The following is a 15,400-nucleotide window of genomic DNA, read 5'->3' on the forward strand; positions in this document are numbered from 1 at the left end:
CCTAATCCTAAACCTAATCCTAATATAGAGCCTAATACTAAACTAAATATCTACTTACTTAAGGCAGAAATATTAACCCGATTAGTATAATAACCTAATTATAAAATCTTCGCTATTACTATTACTAATATTAATAAGGCCTTAGCTAAAAAGAAGTATACTAACTTAGTAATAAAGGTTTCTATAGAGTATTACCCGTTTTTAAAAAACTTCTCCTACTAAAAGGCTAATAAGCTGCCCGAATACTATATATATAACTATAAAATTATCCTAGAAAAAGGAAAATAATATAGGTTTAGTCTGCTATATAGTATATTCTAGAATAAACTAAAGGTACTTTAAAAGTACCTTAATAACAACCTTATAAAAGGATTTATCCGTGCTAGCTTATTACTTATCGCCTCTCCTATTATCTTTATTAAGAAACCCGGAAAAGGCTTATAATTTTGCGTTAATTACTAAGCACTTAATATAGTAATAATTAAGAACTATTACCTAATTCTATTAATCTAAAAAACGCTAGCCTAACTTAGTAAAGCTAAGTATTATACTAAGCTTAATATTATCTCGGCGTTTAATTGCCTATAGATTACGAAAGGAAATAAATAGCTAATAGCCTTCCGGATATAATACGGCCTATTTAAATACCTAGTTATACCCTTTAGACTAGCTAACGCCTCTAGTATATTCCAGCACTATATAAATAATATGCTCCGCCTATACCTAAACGTATTCTGTACTATATATATTAATAATATTCTAATATATAGTAAAAGCTTTAAAAAACACTAATACTATATAAAACTAGTTCTTAAGGCCTTAGAAAATACAGGACTATAACTTAATATTAATAAATGCGAATTCTACTAGAGTAGTATTACTTACCTAGAATATATAATATTAACTAACGGAATTAGTATAAACCTAAATAAAATTAATAATATCTGCAACTAGGAGACCCCTTATAATATAAAAAATATATAAGCCTTTATAGGATTTACTAACTTCTACTAATAATTTATTAACAACTTCTTTAGCTTAGCTGCACCTCTTATTACTTTTATAAAGAAGGGCGTGCAATTCTAATTTAATAAACCCTGTAAAAAAGCGTTTAAATATCTTAAAACAGCTTTTATAACTGCCCTAATTTTCCGCTACTTTAACCTAAATTTACTAATAACTATTAAAGCTAACTTATTTAATTATATAAATGCTAAAATCCTATTATAGACCGATAAGCGTAGAGTTCTAAGGCCTATAGCCTACTTTTCTAAATAGCTAAACCCCGCCGAATATAATTATAAAATTTATAATAAAAAACTTTTTATAATTATCCGGTGCTTTAAATAATAGCGCCCGGAACTAAAAGGTACTATACTTCTAATCTAGGTCTTTAGTAACTATAAAAACCTACAGTACTTTACTATAATAAAATAGCTTAGCTACTAATAGGCCCGCTGGGTAGAATACCTATTTTATTTTAACTTTATAATTATATACTAACCCAGTAAGTTTAGAAAAAAGCCGGATACCCTAACCCGCTATATACAGGATATACCTGCGCAGGAAAAAGCCTAAGCTGCCCGAAATTAGACTTTATTACACCCTAAGTTGTTTACTAAATTAAACCTTATAGAAACTAATCGTATAATTTAAGAAATTATTAAGAAAAAATACCCTAATAATAAATTTATATAAGAAGTCCTAGAACTAATATAATTTAGAACCTAATATTTAAAAAAAAATTACTTTAAGCAAATATAAAGTCTATAATAGTAAACTATTCTACTATAATTGCTTTATAATTCCTAACTATAATAAATTAAAAATTAAGCTCCTTTAATATATATATATAATTCACCTGTAGGTAGCTATCTAGGCTATAGAAAAACTTTTAAAATCTTTTAGAAAAAATACTACTAGCCCTAGATATTTAAGATAATCTATTAATTTATAGCCTATTATTATACCTATTACTATATAAAGGCTTTAAAAGAAAAATATAATAGCTTTCTAAAGCTACTACCGGTTCTACTATATTACTAGTAAAAAGGAACACTAAAATCGTGATTCGACCCGTATTGTCGTACGGGCGTTCCTTTCCGTCTCGTTCGAACCGTAAGGCCCGTACGAGAGTGAGAATCACGTTCATTACTAGTGCAGCGGCGTTGCGTCGTGGCTAGAGGTCGTCTTTGGAAACGTCGTCCTCAACGCCGCCAGAATAGCAGAGTTTTCACGGGTCTTGGCGGCTTGCCACCACCAAACTCGATACCCACAGACAACAGGAAGACAAACAGAGGGCTATCGTCCATAACCATCCGACATCCTATTACCTAGGATACCAACCTAGGGCCACACCCAGTGCCTGCATCTGCTGGCAAAGCGATAGGTCTTTATTCTAATAGGATAATAGGACACCTCTATACCGGCCACATTGGAAGCCCTTGTGTCTGCAACCCGATAATACCGGAACCAGGAGGACCAGGGAAGTAAGAGCAAGGATAGTGGCGGTTTAGTTAGTGGACAACAAGGGGCAATAGCTGCGCGGCGTCGAGTTATTGTAGTAACCTTTTATCTGCAAAACACGGTCGGCCTGTCGTCGTAAGAACGTTACAGGTAACGCGAAGGGGCTGCCAGTGCCCGGGCTGGCGGCCGTGGGGCGTGGTATATAATGGCAGCGACAGTCAGCTCCAGGCCTTTACGGATGCCTGGTGGACTCGTAATAGGCGCTGGTGGAATAGGAAGTATGCAGAGTATGCATGCATTCTTCCTATTTTAGTCCTCTCGTGCACGGCTGTACAAGCTCCGGCTTATACAGTGCCTCTACATGGCGAGGACGTGGTAGGGAGTATGCGTGCATACTTCCCGTTTTACACGGCTGCGCGGGCTAGGCCTATACAGCACCTCTGCAGAACGGGAAGTATGCATATTCTTTGCGGCCTTCCCGTTTCACTAGCGGCCATCGCATAGGGAGGAGGATTAACACCTCGCTGGTGACACTGTCTATATAGCCCGAAAGGACGGATACGCGTGTCGGTCTATTAAGAGGCAGAGGTAAGCTGTAAGATAGGCTTAAGGAGCAAATCAGGTATATGCAGGCGGGAGATGGTTTAATCTAGGCCGGACACCGTGGAAGCACTCCGTGTGGAAAACTGTGGCAAGGAAGCTAGGCAGGTAGCTTTATGTTTGCAACTTGCTATATATTTAGCTAGCTAGATATAATATGCCTGGACTGCAAAACCCGGACAGATTTAGGAAGACGCATCACGATGGCTTATTCCGTGGTGGACTTAATAGATCTACCACGTGTCCCCAATAGCTATACAACAACGAGAAGAGCGCTCAGCGCTATACACCGCAGAGGACGGGGTTTTTATCCGAACGCTATATAGCAGCAAACGGTTTCTCCTTATAAACTAGCCTAGATAGAACAGCTGTATAGACCCTAACGGGAGCTATACTAGCGTAATAGAATTTAATAATAATATATTACTAGTAAAATATTTCTATTAATTTTATTATAGATCTACTTAAATCTAAAGGCTATACTAATATTATAGTTATAGTAAATTGCTTAAGTAAGTACCGATATATTATTCCTTATAAAATAATTATAGCTTAAGCTACTGCTAACCTATTCTACCGGTATATTTAGGTATATTACAGCCTTTCTAATATATATATCTCTAATTAAAAATTACAGTTTATTTCCGTATTTTAGGATAAACTATATAGATAACTATAAATTAAAGCCTAACTATTATTAGCCTTTTATTCTAAAATAGATAGCTAAACGGAAAAAGCTAATTCTATATTAGAATAAGTTTTCTATACTTATATAAACTACTAGCAAGATAACTAGGTAACCTAGCTACTATCGGCTTAATTTAAAGTAAATAATATAAGATCTAAATTAACTATAGTAATACTATTTATTGCTATTATAGAATAGAACCCTTAAATAGGTTTTAAACCCTTTATAGGAATACAGCGCCCTGCTTACTAAATACTATAAGCCTGTAAGGCTAATTAAATAATTAATAAAATAACTAATATTAAACAGTTTATTTATAAAGAAATAACCTAGGCACAGGTAATATAAAAAGAGTTTGCTAACCGTTAATATACTGGTGCACTATTCTACTGCGTTGGCGATAAAGTTTAGCTAAACGCCCGGAATATCTATATAAAATAAAAGTCTAAAAAGCTTAACTAAAAAAACCTTAGAAAGTTTCTAATTATACAAGTAGTTTTACTATACGCCTATTAATTAGGCCTGCCTAATATAATAAAAATCTACCCTATTTTCTATATTTCTCTTCTATAGCCTGCCGCCCTATTTTCGGATTACCTTTTTAGCTAAGAAAACTTTTCTTCTAAACCTGTTAAAATTAATAGTAAACCGGAGTACTATATTAACTATATTAAAAACCTCCGCTTTAACTAACGCCGAAAGCAATATAAATACCTTATTAAATAAACTAGCTATAATAAGTTATTCTAGGAGCCTGCCTTAGAACTTAAAAATATAATAGCTGCTGCTAATTATTACCGCCGGTACTCTAATATACCTAAACCACCTAATATATCCGTATAATATAATATTAACGCCTAAAAAACTTAGGTTTAAAAAAGGGGTACTATTATAGTAACTACCTGTAATATTTTACCTACTATAATTCGCCTATTATATAGCTTTGTTACCTAACCTTACACGGAGCTTATAAGCTCGCGCTATACGCACGTTCCGCCGGTATATTTTCTTCGCCGGTGCTTCTAATTTCCTATTCTTTATATAATATCTTAATTCTCCACGTAGTATTATACCTAGTACTTTATTAACGCTTTTTTTTAAGCCCTTAAACTCCTGCTTATAGCGCTAGTATAATAGATATAATACTTATATATATTAAAAAGATAAGAAAGTTATTATAGAATAGACTATAAGTTAAATTAAGTTAATATCTATTAGCGTTATAAAGTAATTTATATTTAAAGCTATTAAAAGTTAATAAAGTAGCCGGCTTACTTAGGTAGCCGGCTTACTTATATTATATATTATATAAGCGTAAAAGTCTATATAGCAAATATAATAAGTATAGCTATAGTTATTATAACTATATTTTAGTAAGTAGGCTATTACTAAAAAAAAAAAATAATAGCTAACTACTTTAGGTTCTTTTAGAATTCTATTATACTATATAGTACTTTATATATATACTAAAGGTAACGTATTTTATAAGCGAGCCGTCTACCTAAGTAAGCCGTCCACTTTATTATAAAAACGCGACGCGTTAACTTCTAACTACTATACGTCGACAATATAACGTGCAATTAATACAAAATAAAGGTCGAATATATATAGCTATCGCAGCAATTAATTAGCAGCAATTTAAAAGCGAACGGCGCGCTATTACGATATATAATGTACCCAGAAGCACACTTTAAGATTAACGCGCTGGAACGACCCCACAACGCGATTCTAAGCCTAATTCGAAGAAGCTTTCCAAGCTGGAGGAATTAGTTGTTGTTTAACATATACTCGACCTGGATTCGCGAGGATTTCCGCCCAACCTGTATGCTGTACGAGAGATGGCCAACAAATTGCTCGCTAAGCGCGCCGCCGGCTATATTGGCAAGAACTGGCTAGAGAACTTTATTAAGCGAACACCTAAGCTTAAAACATAATTTAATTAAAAGTACAATTATTAGAAAGCTTTATATAAGGATCTAAAGGCAATTAGCAATTAGTTTAAGCTTATACGTAATATAAAAGCAAAGTATAGCATCCTAAATAAAAATATATTGTAACGGGTCGTCTCTTCTATACCTTCCAAGTGTCTCACACTAAGGCAGGGTATAGGCAAGTCGTCGTCGGGGTGCAATAGTCTTCAAAAGGTGAGGTAATAATCAATTAAGGTTCAAGACGGGGTGGTTACTTCTAATAGGTAATATTAAAGTCTTGAGTTGAACACGAGGTTCCTATCTATGCAAAGGAGCGTCCCTATATACGAAGGCTCCCTCCCAAGAAATACGTGGATCGCTCTGATCTCTCCCTGGATTAGTCCGATCTATAACCCACTCTTAGATTATGCTGATCCTTGGTTCTTTCCTTCTAATCCATCACGTGACCTCTTCGTCCCGTGATTCCTATTCTTAGATTGTTCCCATCTACTAGCAGTCCGTGGGGGAATCCAGGATCCCTATCCGTCCTACGCGTGACCCTCTTGGTCCCGTAACCTGGTTCTCTGTAATCAGTCTTATCTACTTGCTTGTCTCCGCGAGTGCCTCTGCGCTCGGGTGGTTCGTGTTACGGGTTGTAACACTCGCTCCCCCTTCTAAGGCTTTCGGCCCGAAAGTGGTTCCGTGGTGGGGTCTCGGATAAATAGCTGGCGATGCCCCATCTGCTGGGCCGTTATTGTGCTGTTCTGTTTCTTCCTTTACAATGCCCAAAGTTCCGAAATCCCGCAAGTCCTTGCAACGTGACCTTCTATCTGATTGTTCCGCGAGATTCGGAATCAAAATGCCTTCTTGCTCCCGCTGTCGCGACAAAGGCCTGGCCTGTAAAGTGTTGGAAGGGAATACTTAGTGTGGGGAATATGTGAAGATTGGTGGTGTGTGTGATGTCTTTGGCATTAACAAGGTTGCCTGTGGGTCGTTCTGGCTTTGTCGTTGTTTCTTACTAACGTCCCGTAGTTCGCAAGCTGGATGCCGCTGTAGCGCAGCTAGAATAAGAGGAGGAGGCCGCGTATGCTAAACATCGTCGGTTGCGCAAGCAGCGCAAGCTCCTGGAGCAGCGTCGTTCTGATATGCTCCGCAGGGGTTTTTCCACTCTGGAGGAGATGGAAGAGGAGGACCGGAAAGAGGCTAAGCAGAAAGGACGAGAGCATGCCGAGCAGGAAGGCTCGCCTTCTGCCTCGGGGACTGTCGGGTACTCTCCCTTCTTCCTGGGTGTGCTGGGCACTGCCAGCCGTCCGTTCCATTGCCGTGCATTCTGATCATATGGCAGTGGCATTCCTTCTCTGAGTTCCTTTAATCCTTCCTGGTTGGACGGTGCGCTGTTGCTGTCTTTCTGGGCTGTTCCGGATTCTGGCGGTGAAACTGCTGCAGGAGTTCCTGACAGTTCGCCAAACTCTTAACCGGTTCCCATGTGTTCTCTAAGGTGCCGTATCCTTTCCACTTAATCAGGTACTCCGTTCGCTGACCGTGCTGTTAGGAATCCAGGATTTACTCGACCTTATATTTGTTATTATCGTCGACCTTTATGTCGTTTTCCAGCTTAGCGTTAGGTGGTGCGGGTTCTAGTAGCGATACGTGGAAAACCGGGTGTATTTTCATCTTATTGGGTAGCCTAAGCTTATAGTTTACTGGGCTGATAACGTCCTGTATTTCGAATAGTCCAATCTTAACATAGTCTAACTTCGTGCTTGGTTGTTTTGTCTTAATATTCTTGCGGAGTAGGTAGACTCTATCTCCCCTCTTAAAGGTTGGTGCAACACTCCGGTGTTGGTTGTGATATCTCGCTAACCTTAGCGTTAGGAATTGGATGTCCATTAAGAGCTGTTTCTGTAGCTCTTTAATGTTTTCGACTAATAGCAGTGCCCTTTAGGCCCTTGTGCTGTCGAGTCGGGGTTCTTAATACGCCTCTGGATTGAAACCATAGTTTGCAAAGAAGGGCGATACCTTTGTTGTCTCCGTAGATGCGCTATTGTAGGCGAATTGGGCTATTAGTAGTAGCAATACCTAATTGTCCTGCCTGTAGTTAATATAGCATTGTAGGTACTGTTCTAAAGTCTGATTAAGCCTTTCCGTTTGCCCGTCCGTCTGAGGGTGAAACGCCGTGGAAAGCTTATGCTTTGTTCCTAGTTGTGTAGTAAGGGTTTGCCAGAATTTCGATGTAAAGAGCTTGTCTCGGTCTGAAATTATCTCCTAGGGTAGCCTGTAGTTGCTAACAACGTACTTTAAGAAAGCGTAGGCCAGATCTTCTGCCGTCGATGCTTCTTAGTAAGGGATGAAGTATACATATTTGGTTAGTCTGTCCGTAACTACCAATATTGCGTCGTACTTTGTGCCTGTTATGGGTTCGATGGACTGTAGTAGCTTAACTATAAAGTCCTATGCAATAGCTTCCTATGCCCTTTCCGGTGTGGAGGGACTCTTTATTAGTCTATACGGTGCGTGTCGTGCCGACTTGTTTTTCGCGTATTCGCATCCGTATACGATTCTCTCCGTCAGTTTCCGGAGTCCGGGGAAATAGAATGTCCTTGCAATTCTTTCCCGTGTCTTTTCCACTCCCTAGTGCCTGTGCACTGGTGTACTGTGGAATTCCTTAACGAGCTCTTCTCGTAAGGTCTTAGGTACAAATATCTTGTCCCGTAAGGTGATAATGCCGTCCTGGATTTCTCCGCGTTCTTGGTTTGTAGGTTCTGGGCGCAAACTTTGCCAGTTGTAACCTGCTAAATCCCGGCTCTCTTAATCTACCTTCTGTGCTGCCTTGATTCGTCTGTACTATTCGTTGTCCTCGGACCTGTAAGCAGCTGCTGCTTGTGCATAGTTGAATTTAAGGGTTCCTGGGCTCTTTTCCCGGAGTATAGATTGTCTTTCTTTCTCGGCCCCTTCTATATAGTCCGGCCTTCTGCTAAGTGCGTCTGCACGAGCGTTTTCAGATCCCTTCCGGTACGTGATCCTGAAATCGAAGGTTCCCAGTTTTTCTAACCATCTTACTTGTCTTCTGTTCAACTCCTTAGTTATAGTAAAGTACGTTAGATTTTTATAGTCTGTATACACCTGTATTATGTGTACTGCTCCTTTAAGGTAAACTCTCCACTAACTAAATACTTCCACTATAGCTAGCAGTTCCTTGTTGTAGACATCGTAGTTTAGCTTAGCTGGGCTCAGCTTTCGTGAGTAGAACGCTATAGGGTGCAACTTCCCTCGTTTGTCTGGTTGGTTAAGTATCGCTCCTAATGCTTTGTCCAACGCATCGCTCTTAATGGTAACTAGTTTCTGTGGATCAAAGATTGCCAACACTGGTTTCGAAGCAAACCGTGCTTTTAGTTTATTAAATGCGCTCTGCGCTTCTAGGGTCCATCTATACTCAATGTCCTTTCTTGTAAGTCCTGTAAGCGGCTCTGCAATTTTCGAGTAGCCCTTAATAAACTGCCTGTAATAGTTGGCTAACCCTAGGAACAACTGTAGTTCCTTTAAATTCGCGGGTTCTAGCCACTCTTGGATAGAGGACACCTTGCCTTCTTCCATCTTAATCTGTCCTGGACTGATGACGCATCCCAGGAATCCGACCCTCTGCCTGTGGAACTCGCACTTGTCCGGGTTTGCTGCAAGGTCGTATTCCTTAAGTCTTTTAAGTACCTTTCGCACGTGTATTTTGTGTTCGCTCAGCGTTTCTAAGTACACAAGGATATCGTTGAGGTATGCCACTGCAAACCGGTCTAGGTAGCCTTTCAACGCTAAGTTAACCACTGCCTGGAACGTTGCTGGCGCGTTAGTAAGCCCAAATAGCATTACTATATACTCGAAGTGTCCGTATTAAGTTCTAAAAGCCGTCTTCCACTCTTCTCCTTCTCTTATCCTAATTAAATAGTACCCTTCGCGTAGGTCCATCTTTGTAAAGTACTTGGCCTTATGCAGTCAGTCTTTAAGTTCGGAGATTAAAGGTAATAGATAGCGGTTTTTAATCGTGATCTTGTTTAGTTGTCTGTAGTCCACACAAAGGCGTAGCTTACCGTTTGCCTTTAGGACAAACATCACGGGGTAACCTGCGGGCGATTCCGATAGTCTAATAAATCCTCGCTTTAGGTTCTTTTCCAGGTATTCTTCCAGCACTTCCAGCTCGTTCTGGGCTAGTGAATAGATTGGTCCGAACTGCGGTTGTTCGCCTGGTACTAGGGGAATATAGTGATCCTAAGGTTAGTGCTTTAGTAATGCATCCTGAACCTTTTCTATAAAGATTCCTTTAAATTTGTTGTATTCTTCTGGCACAACTAGTGCTTTTACTGCCTTAGCTAGCTGCCGGCTGCTTAGGGGTCTGGGCCACTGTTAGCTCGCTGCCCTGTCTTCTTATTAGGCTTCCTTGCCTCTTAAGGTATCTATATTAACATCTTGTTTTTGCTCAGGCTTGTCCTGGCGCGGGGTGCCCTTTGGTCCGCTTTCCGATTAAATCCTTACTTTACTAGTCTTCTAATCGACTTAGGGGTTATGCTGCTTTAGCTATAGTATGCCCAAGATTATATTATGTCTCGCCGTGTCGGTTATATCTATGCTAATAGTTTCTCTGTGTTCTTCAATCTGCATAACGCCTGGTCGAGTTTCCATGGTCACCTATCCGTTGCCGTGTTGCACAGGGGTGCTATCTACTGTATATAGTCTATAGGGTCTGTTTTTCTATTGCTAAGGGATCCGGTTTCTCCTAACAAAGTTATGGGATATAAAATTTCCTTGCGCGCTACTGTCCAGCAGTGCTCTCGCCGGGTTCCCACTAATCTTAACCGATAGGATTACGTGTCTGTGGTTCTGAATAGGAATAGAGTTGGGCTGCGTCGCCGGGTTCCTTCCTTTTTCTGCGATGTAGGCTTTTCCCACCAGAATAGCGATGGTCGCGGTTCGCGTTCCTTTGCCTTTGGCTGCTCCGTAGGACCTTGTTCTTAGCTGCTCTGGCCGTCCTGTTGCTTAAGCGCCTGCTCGTTTTTTAGCTGTTCTCGTGGCCAATAGTTCGCATGTTTTGTTTCGCAATATACCAGATATAAGTCCTGGTAGTATATCCGCCAGTCTTTACCCTTTCTATATTCTATTAGGTACTAAGGGTCTAGAACTATAGTGGCTATTCCTATAAGCTCGTTTTTCTTGCCTATAATATAGTGCTCTGTTTCCTTAAACAGTACTAGTTGCGTAATAATGTGATATCTTATCCGATATAGGTACTATCCTCGATGTTTCTTGTGTGTTACGTGCTTATCGCATTCGTCCTCTACACACGATACCTAAGATATCTGTCTATAAAGTGGGTGGTTTCTATCCAGCCGTTTGTCTTCCTTATTGTGGACACCTGTTTCACCAATAGGGTGTAAAGCCCTGTAGATCTCGATCTCGGTTTGTCTTCCGTATAGCTCTAGCGGTTCTCGCTCTAGGCCGATGCTAATTTCTCCGTCGCTGGACCAGTCTTCTGGTTCGCGATCTTCGTCACTGTTATAGTACTCCTCACTGTCCTTAACAGGTGATTTGTTATTCTATTTCGTCCAGACGTTGCGGCTTAAGCCCTTAAATAAGTCCAACTTTACGCGGGTTTCCGTGTTAAGGGTTGGTGTTGTTGTTGTTGTTTTCGTAGCTTTGGCCATTCTTTCTCCTTCTTCTTTAACAAGTTGTCCGGTAACTCTTCCTATAGCCCTTAGGAATTGGTGACTTGCTAGTTCTTTTGGCTCTGCGCCCGCTGTGGCGTCTTTAGCCTCTTGCGCTTCTCGTCCTTTGTTAAGGTGTATAAGAATTTCTCTTGCGCTTTGCTTATACGTGGCTACAACTCTGTCGACCTGTGCTTCCGTGTCCAGTAACTCGGTTTCGCTGTTATCTAGTAGCTCGGGTACGTTGGTTCGGGGTTCTAATCGCGGTTCAATTATCTGGAACACCTTATCCGTCTCTAACGGGTAGTTAATCTCTATACTCTTAACTTCTACGTCGGCGTAGTAGTCGTCTGTAGGGTTGCTATTATACTCTTCGTTTCTTATTATAGCAATAGTACGTCCTTTTATCCTTTGCATTAGATAGTACCCTGTTACCTGCTTGTCTAACTAATAGGTAAAGCAGTTGTTGTTATAGCACGCGGTCTATAACATGGAATCGTGGCGGTCTATATTCGGTTTTGCTATAACTGCTGCTGTTCAGGTGTTCCTGGAGCACTTATTCGCAAAGTGTCCCTATTCTCCGCATAATAGGCACGCGCTGTTGCGTCTTCTTTCTTGCCTCTCTTTGTCGGTGATTGGTTTTCCCTTCTAGTTGTTGCGTTGTTTTGCAATATCGATCTCCATGCGATCTCCGTAGTCGCGATTGGTTACTCTTGGCTTTGGTCTAGCTAGTTGGGCGTAAGAACAAAGTCCTCTTTTGTCTGCCCGTTCCAGTTGTCGCTCGTGCTGTCGGCTGTCAATTCGTATTGCCATTTCCTCGAGTTTATAGAGTATTGGAGGCCTTTCGCCTCGTGCGATTTCGTTCTTAACATCTTCTTTGAGACCTCTGTAGTACTGTGCTTGCAGAGCCTTGTCTCCCTATAATAGCTTAGACGCGATTTGCATGAATTCTAAAGTATAGCGGCTGGTTGAGCCCTTCTGCTTTAGAACTGCTATTTTCTGTTCCGCTGTCCGTTCTTTGTCGGTGTCTCCGAAGGTTATCTAAAGTGCTGACTCGAAGTATCCGTAGTCGCTAAATATGATATTGGTTTCTGGTTTCCGATTGTCTGCGTCGGCATTGCCGAGCCAGTCTGTAAGCATCGGGTTGAACCAGTCGAACGCTTCTTTTTTTAAGAAGGTGGCTGCCATGCAGACCTTGTCCAATTCGAATTCGAGGTTGCTTTAGTTCATGCGCAGGTATAGCCTCATCTGCGTTATAAACGCTCGCAAAGCTCCTCTTTCCCCAGTAAACTCTTCGGGCTTATTTATCTTATAGCCTCTGTGGCTGACTATTTTAGTAGTAGTAAGCTCTCCTTAGACAGTCTAGAGATTCCCCTGTAGGGCCGTAATCTCTTTGTCCTTAGTGTTGCTAGCTTCTTCTAGTGTTTGTATTTATGTAAGCAACGCCTGCATGCGTGTTGCTACCTCGGTTATAGTTAGGGTTGGTCCAGCAGTCGTGCTACCCGAAGGGGTTGGTAGGGCCATCTTAATTAATCCCTTATATGCGACTCCTTTAATATAGCGGTGTTTAAAGTGTAACAGGTTGTCTCTTTTATACCTTCTAAGTGTCTTACACTAAGGCAGGGTATAGGCAAGTTGTTGTCGGGGTGTAATAGTCTTTAAAAGGTGAGGCAATAATTAATTAAGGTTCAAGACGGGGTGGTTACTTCTAATAGGTAATATTAAAGTCTTAAGTTGAACACGAGGTTCCTATCTATGCAAAGGAGCGTCCCTATATACAAAGGCTCCCTCCCAAGAGATGCGTGGATCGCTCTGATCTCTCCCTGGATCAGTCCGATCTATAACCCACTCTTAGATTATGCTAATCCTTAGTTCTTTCCTTCTAATCCATCACGTGACCTCTTCGTCCCGTGATTCCTATTCTTAGATCGTTCCCATCTACCAGCAGTCCGTGGGGGAATCCAGGATCCCTATCCGTCCTACGCGTGACCCTCTTGGTCCTGTGACCTGGTTCTCTGTAATTAGTCTTATCTGCTTGCTTGTCTCCGCGAGTGCCTCTGCGCTCGGGTGGTTTGTGTTACGGGTTGTAACATATATATAACTTTAATAAAGCTGGCTTCTAAATAGGTATTATCTTAACTAGCGTGGTTATAACAGGCTCTAAGCGGTGCAATTATCTAAAATTAATACAGCTAGGCAATCGTAAATAGATAATAATAATCTAAGGAGTTAATACCTGTAGATAGGCTATCCCGCTATTTATTATCTTTTCGGGTAAGTACCACCTTTTTATATAGTATAAGGGCAATAATATACTACTAGACTAGGTTATAGCAGTAAGTAATAATAGCTAGATAATAAATAAGCTTAGTATTACCTGGCTGTAGTATTTTAATAAGTATATAAAGGATCGCACTATAGGTATATATTAGCTGCTAATTATTAATAGCTATAAAAGCTACTACTTACTTAAATTTAAAGAGATTTATAAGGAGAATAATATTATTACTTTCTATATACTAGTATATTTATTACACCTACTGCAGCCGCTTAATATTAGCTGCTTTACGCCGTTAAAAAAGGTATACAGGCGCTAAATTAAGGACTTAATACGCCACTATATTAACTATATTATAAAGCTAGAGTTTTTACTAGTATTTAAAGTAGCCTTCTATAACTTAATTATAAAAAGTAATATTTGCGCAGGCTTTTAAGGCGCAGGCCTTATACTGCTTAATCTAGAGGCAGTGCTTTTAAAGCTTAATATTCGGCTTTATATACTATTGCCTCCTGCCGTAGTAGAGGCTTAATAGGAATTAAAAATACTAAGCAACGCTTATAAGCTAGGCTCTTAATTAGCTTTAATTTATAATTATATTTAAAGGCATTAAAATAGCTCGCCTATAGCAATTCTTAATGCGCTTAGCAGCCTTTCTAAAGGTGCTGCAATAATAATATATTAAGCTATACTACTACGCGATATAGTTGCCAGCCTTTAAAAGGTAAATAAAGCCGCTATAAAGCGTAAGGCGCGTAAAAAGAAGCGGATCTAAAGAAAAGGAACTCTAATAATAGAAGCAGGCTTTTAAATAGCTGCTTAAAGGCTTAATAAGGACGCCTAAAGTAAAAGGCAGCAAGGCAGGGCAGATTTTAGCGGGAGCGCGCGGCGCTATAGACGCTGCGGCGAGCTAGGGCATAATATTCGTACGTGCAAAAATAATGCAGAGGTTGCTGCAGATTAGGCTATAAGTTATATATAGTTGATATCTATTAGCGTTATAAAGCAATTAACGTTTAAGGCCGGTTTTTATAATAAAGTAGACGGCTTGCTTAGGTAAACGGCTCGCTTATAGAATACGTTATATAAAACCGCTAAAAGGTATTTTAATAAAAAAACCTAAACTTACTATTTTAAGCAACTATATAACTATATAAAAAAGTTTAGTTTTTATATAAACGCTTTTAATAAAGCTAAAAGTACTAAAATTAAAGCGGCTAGCAGCGCGGAGTTATTTACCTATACTTAACGTGTAATATAAGCGAGCCGGCTATCTAAGTAAGCTAGCTACTTTATTAACTTTTAATAGCTTTAAATATAGATTACTCTATAATACTAATAAATATTAACTTAATTTAACTTATAGTCTATTCTATAATAACTTTCTTATTTTTTTAACACGTATAAATATTATATCCTATTTCGCCGCAGCGCTTATAGCGCGCTTACTGCTATATACTTCTACCTAGGCGCCTTCTATTTTAATATATTTTACTTTTAATTTATTTATTAGCTTTCTTTTAGGGCACTACTAATAGCATACCCCCTTTTTACTAATCGTACACCCCTTTTTCACTAATTGTACACCCCCCCCCCTCTTGGCGCTTCACCGCCTTCCTATTGGCTCGGATTACGGCTCCGGAGCCTCCGGGCATTCACCTATACATCACGTGACACTATACGCGAGGCTGCACGAATCGGCAAGGCTGCACGCCGATTTGTATAGCCTCGCCGATTTGTATAGCCTCACGTACGAGCTCACGTACGAGCT

This window comes from Mytilinidion resinicola, assembly GCF_010093595.1.
Source record: "Mytilinidion resinicola strain CBS 304.34 unplaced genomic scaffold BDZ99scaffold_3, whole genome shotgun sequence".
NCBI classification, from domain to species: Eukaryota; Fungi; Ascomycota; class Dothideomycetes; order Mytilinidiales; family Mytilinidiaceae; genus Mytilinidion; species Mytilinidion resinicola.